The sequence below is a fragment of the Rhinoderma darwinii genome, chromosome 13 (genome assembly GCF_050947455.1).
Source record: "Rhinoderma darwinii isolate aRhiDar2 chromosome 13, aRhiDar2.hap1, whole genome shotgun sequence".
Classification (NCBI taxonomy): domain Eukaryota; kingdom Metazoa; phylum Chordata; class Amphibia; order Anura; family Rhinodermatidae; genus Rhinoderma; species Rhinoderma darwinii.
This window is the reverse complement of record NC_134699.1, coordinates 40,985,299-40,991,424: the sequence shown is the minus strand read 5'-3', so window position 1 is coordinate 40,991,424 and position 6,126 is coordinate 40,985,299.

Here is a 6,126-nt window from a genome sequence, read left to right as displayed (position 1 = left end):
CTACGGCCAACACCCTCGTATACCTCTTCCTGTCTCTACTATGTCCCAGGTGCCTGCAGCTGACTCTACCTTCAGGGACTTTCTGCAAATATAGCAACAGACCCGATCTTCTATCCTGCTGGCGGTGGACCGCATGAAGAGAAAGGCAGATACAAGAAGACTGGATCCTCCTCAGTTTCTTCCAGGTACGAAGGCCTGGTTGTCTTCAAAGAATATCCGGCTGAGGGTGCTCTCCTGCAAATTTACCCCTAGGTTCCTCGGACCCTTCGAAAGCCTGCTACAGATTAACCCAGTGTCTTACAAGCTGCGGCTGCCTCCTACCCTTAAAGGGAATGTGTTGCCAGAAAAACATGTTTTTTTTTTAAAAATTAAACATTTAGTGTGTGGGTGATTTAAACATTGTTCCAATTTTATTTTTTTTTTTGCACGAGTCCAGGAAATATTATAAATTATTTCTAATTTATAATACTACCCATTTTTGGTCACTAGATGGAGCTGTTCCCAATGTTGCAGCATTGCAACATTGGGTTAAAAGCCCTCGCTCTAGTGAGCTCTCAGCATCCCCCCCTCCTTTATCCTGGCTAGTGCCGGGATAAACGAGGGGTTTGAACGGTGTAACCTCCTACACTGTGTGTCGCCATTTTTTGAGCTAACCCACAGTGTAGTAGGTTTACATACAGTAGTAAACACACACAAACACGAACATACATTAACCCCTTCCCCCTGCTGGCATTCTGGGCCCTAATGTCCAAGCCATTTTTTAGATTTTTCCATTGTCACATTCGAAGAGCTGTAACTTTTTTATTTTTGCGTCGGCATAGCTGTATAAGGTCTTGTTTTTTGCGGGACGACTTGCAGTTTTTATTGGTACCATTTGAGAGTAGATGCGACTTTTTGATCACTTTCTATCACATTTTTTTTAAATCAGGATTAACAGAAAACAGCAATTTTTCCATTGTATTTTATTTTTTACGGCGTTCACAGTGCGGGTTAAATAATGTAACAGCTTTATAGTCGGGGTCGTTACGGACGCGGCGATACCAAATATGTGCAACTTTTTTGCTTTATTGTAGTTTTTTTTAATAGTAAAGCATTTTGTAAGGGGAAAAGCTGGGTTTTTCATTTTTTTTTTTCACTTTTTTTTTAAATTAACTTTATTAAACTTTTTTTACTTTTTTACTAGTCCCACTAGGGGACTTCACTATCCTCCGATCGCTATTATAATACACTGCAATACTTTTGTATTGCAGTGTATTACTGCCTGTCCGTTTAAAACGGACAGGCATCTGCTAGGTCATGTCTGCGGCATGATCTAGCAGGCATTCGCTGCAGGCAGACCTGGGGGTCTTTATTAGACCCCCGGCTGCCATAGAAGACACAGACACTCGGCGATTTTATCGCCGGGTGTCAGTGAGATGAGAGGGAGCTCCCTCCCTCTCTCCAAAACCATTCAGATGCGGTGCTCGCTATTGTGCACCGCATCTGAAGGGTTAAACAGGTGAGATCGATACTAATATCGATCTCACCCGGCAGAGCAGGGACGCCCCCAGCCCTCAGCTGCTTCTGGCAGCTGAGAGCAGGGAGATTTCACGGCTCCCTGCTCTGTTTACTTTATTCTACAGCAGCGACGTAGTTTGTCGGCGCTCTAGAATAAAGCCCACTAATGACCGCCGTAAAAAGATGTATTGGCGGTCATTAAGGGGTTAAAATCTCTTACCTGCTCCTGCCGCCGCGGCTCCCTCCGGCCCGTCCGCTCCGTTTGCTGCCGCTGGTGCAAGTGCACAAATCCGGAAGCCGCGACCGGAAGTAGTAATATTACTGTCCGGCCGCGACTTCCGGTCCACAGGAAAATGGCGCCGGACGGCGCCAATTTCGAATAGGACTGTGTGGGAGCGGCGCATGCGCAGTTCCCACACAGATGCCGTACACTGCAGTCAATGGGACGGGAGCCGTTCGCAGTCCCTATGGGACTGTGGCTGCCGTATTCCATGTCTATGTGTCGTTAATCGACACACACAGAAATGGAACAAAAAATGGCAGCCCCCATAGGGAAGAAAAAGTGTAAAAATAAGAAAAAGTAAAACACAAACACACAAATGAATATAAACGTTTTTAATAAAGCACTAACATCTTTAACATATTAAAAAATAATTTGTGATGACACTGTTCCTTTAAGATCCCTAACTCCTATGTCTCCTTGCTGAAGCCCGTGGTACTGAACTGCTACTCCAGGACTCCTAGTTCCGCAGTGGCTCCTGGCGGCTCGTCAGGGACTTTCGAAGTAAGGGAGATTCTGGCCACCAAGAAGGTGGGAGGAAGGACGTTTTATTTGGTGGATTGGAGGGAGTCTGGTCCAGAAGAGAGGTCTTGGGAGCCAGAGGAGAACATCAATGCCCCTGTCCTCGTGAGGAAGTTTCTCTCCCACTCTGGTCCCAAGAAGAGGGGGCGTAAGAGAGGGATACTGTAACGTCTATGGCCACGACCCGTCGTTCTGACTTACCCCTTGACGGCCGCGGACATGGATATGTGAGTTCCTGCAGCGTCTTCCTCCGGTCTTAAAGGGCCAGTGCGCGCATAATTGCAGGAAGTCTGCAATCATGCCCAGAATGCTACTGGACTATAAAAAGGGCTATGCCCGCTTGTTCTTTGCCTGAGAGTTGTTTGTTACCCAAAGTTTGTCTTGCAAATGGTCGTCTAGTGTCTTCCAGTTTCCTGTGCTATCCTGGTCTAGTGACATGCTGAGCTGTTGTCATGTTGTGCAGTATTCCACGCCTATTCCGCTACTCCACGCCTGACGTCTACCTGTTGCTTGGTCCCAGCCGAGCCTGCCTTGCTACTGTCAGAGTTGCCACAGGTACCCTTTCTGGACTATAGACTCTGTACTATACCTGTTTGGCCAGCTCCCATCCCGCAACGCGATACGGCCCAGTGGGTCTGCACCCCGCATCGTGACAACTGATCTCTGATGGCTATGTTGAGACAGGAAGGCCAAGTGGCAGGGAAGCTGTACTCTGGTTCAGCTTCTGATGCCATTCCACTTGTTTTCAGCCCCTGAGTTTCAGAGAATGAGAAAAAGCCCTGGAGACTATCTGAATCGCTATAAGCGGTCTATCCCTGGAGGTTCCTTTGACCATAGAAAATAGGAGTACCCTGTGTGGTGCCAAATGAGTTTAAGGCCCGAAATCAGATTGCTTCGAGTCTGTATTTTGCTGGTGGTTTATGATAAATAAGAATGTCGACTGGATTAATTATATTTATCACAACAGAGATTTTTTTAATTATACCAGAGATGCAATAAAGGGCATTGCAGATCAGTTGGGACCTATATCTTTAATGAGATAGTGAAATAGAATGGCCCTGGATATGTTACTAGCAGAAAAAGGGGGTGGTTGCAAAATGTTAGCTATATTCTGTTGTACTTTTATTGCCAATAATACAGCTCCTGATGGTCGTATTACCAAGGCATTGGAAGGACTCCATTCCCTGTCCGAAGAACTTGTGGGAAAACTCCAGATTAAATGACCTCTTCACCTCATGGATTGAGGGGTAGTTTGGAAAATGGACTGGCCTGGTAACCTGTACTCATGACCATTGCCGTTGCCAGTATATTAACTGTTTGTGGATGTTGTGCGATACCCTGCATAAGAGGATTGATCCAAAGGTTAATTGAGACCTCCGTGACAAAGACAATGTGCCAAGAGATTCAAAAGAAGAGTACCTGTCCTGGATCTCTCACAAAACATTTCTTGATAAATTGTCTGGGCTTATTTTTGGTATTGTATTTATGTTCTGAGCTTGGTTCTGGTGCTGTATTTATATGCTGAGCTTTGTTCTGTAGTTGTATATATGTACTGAGCTTCTCTTTGGTGCTGTCTATATGCATTGAGCTTGGTTGTTATGATGTATAGAACTCTTGAACCAAGCTCAGCACGTATATATACAGCACCAGAACCAAGCTCAGTACATAAATACAGCACAAGCACAAATACAGCTCAGTACAGAGATCATTTGCAAATTCAATTTAACCCCTGCCATATAAGTTTGTACAGCATAAAACTACAGCTCCCATTATAGCAAGAACAATGGTAAGGATATGCTGGGAGTTGCTGTTTCACAAAAAAGAACGAATCATCATTTCACTGCTGATCATACAATGACTTCAGTAATGATCAGTCACAGGGAGAATAAACATTTATATTTAGTGACTACCAGGTGACGTCTTCTCAGATTGGAGTCGTTCTTTTTCTTTTCCATTCAGGCCAGACCACTAGGACGCCTCCTGGCCACGATTCATTTCTGCAGAGTTTGCTGCTCAGATGTCTTCGGAAGCTCATTTTTCCAACATTTCCGCACCTATAAACAGAGATAAATTTCTCATGGTGCCACAATCTATGCCCCTGAATATAATAGTATCATACACTGTGCCCCTGAATATAATAGTGCTACACACAGTTCTTCTGAATATAATAGTACCATACAATGCGCCCATGAATAAAATTGTGTCAAACATAGTAAAGTAATGCAACACACACACACAGTGCCCCCTGTAGATAGTGCCCCTGTAATGTCCCCTGTAGATAGGGCCCCTTGTAGCGTTCCCTGTAGATTGGACCCCCTGTATCATTCCCTGTAGATAGTGCCCCCTGTAGCGTCCTCTGTAGATAGGGCCCCTGTAGCATTCCCTGTAGATAGGGCCCCCTGTAGTGTGCCCCTGTAGATAGGGCCCCTTGTGGCATTCCCTGTAGATAGTGCCCCTGTGGCATTCCCTGTAAATAGTGCCCCTGTGGCATTCCCTGTAGATAGTGCCCCCTGTAACATACCCTTTAAATAGTGCCCCCTGTAGCGTTCCCTCTATAGTGCCCCTGTAGCATTCCCTGTAGATAGGTCCCCCTGTAGTGTTCCCCGTAGATAGTGCCCTCTGTTGCGTTCCCTGTAGATAGGGCCCCCTGTGGTATTCCCTATAGATAGTGTACTTGTGTCGATCACTGTAGATAATGCCCCCTGTAGCATTCCCTGTAGATATTGCCCACTGTAGCGCCCCCTGTAGATAGGGCCCCTTATGTAATACCCTATAGCTAGGGCCCCCAACACTGTTCACCGTAAAATTAAAAAAAAAACATTACATGCTTACCTGTCCTCATTCCCACGCTGTCCTCAACGACGCCAGGCCTCCTCCATCGGAAATACGCAGAGGTGCGATGACGTTATCGCACTGACTGCATCATTCCTAAACCGCCAAATGGCAAGGCATCCTGTGCCCCGCCTGGGCAGCGCGAGTCAAATCAATTGGATCTGCATCCTAAGGACATGGATACAATTGAGTGCAGGGGACCGATTCCGGTTTCCCACTTCACTCCGGTTCTGCCAAACGGTTGTAATTTTAACAACCGCTTCGGGAGAACCGGCCGGATCACACCCCCGATCAGTACTCTATAACCCCCAGCAAACAGCTGATTTTGCTGGGGGAAGCCGCTGCGAGTCAAATGTTTCTCCTGTATATAGAGCAGGGATGTCCAAATGGAATAGCTCCTTTCAAAAAGCCAGGGCCAACCCTAATTTATCCATAATCCAGTGTCTTCCTTTATTTTGTAGCATAGCTATATATTGTTCATTGCTCAAACTAATTTATGTGAACCTGTCAGTCTTCCCATATTGTCTTTTACAGTAATAGTCTTCAAATTAAAGGGGTTATGTAGGGACCAAAAAGTATTAGCAGTGTAGTCACTGCAGTATACATTCCTGTCCCCCTTCGCGCTGATTCTGAGATTTTCATAGATTTTTATAGCGCTGAAGGGGGACCGGAAGTCTGGTTGCACAGCCTTCTTTGATGACGATACAACTATTCGTCACGTGACCGATCCCGCTGTAGTCTATGTACTCACTGTACAACTGCTCCTGCTTGCACATATAGCTGCATTTAAAGTCTATGGAAACAGCTGAGCGTTAATACACAAAAACTTATAACTATTGACATTTTTATTTATCTGCTGTATTATCAGTTAAAGTATTTGTCTTCCATTTCACTATCTGTAAGTATGCAGCACCATCAATGGGTTCATAGTTGCATCTTCATTTGTAGTTTCTCAATGGTTCAAAGGTTTTGAAGTCCAAAAGTCAGCTGATTTT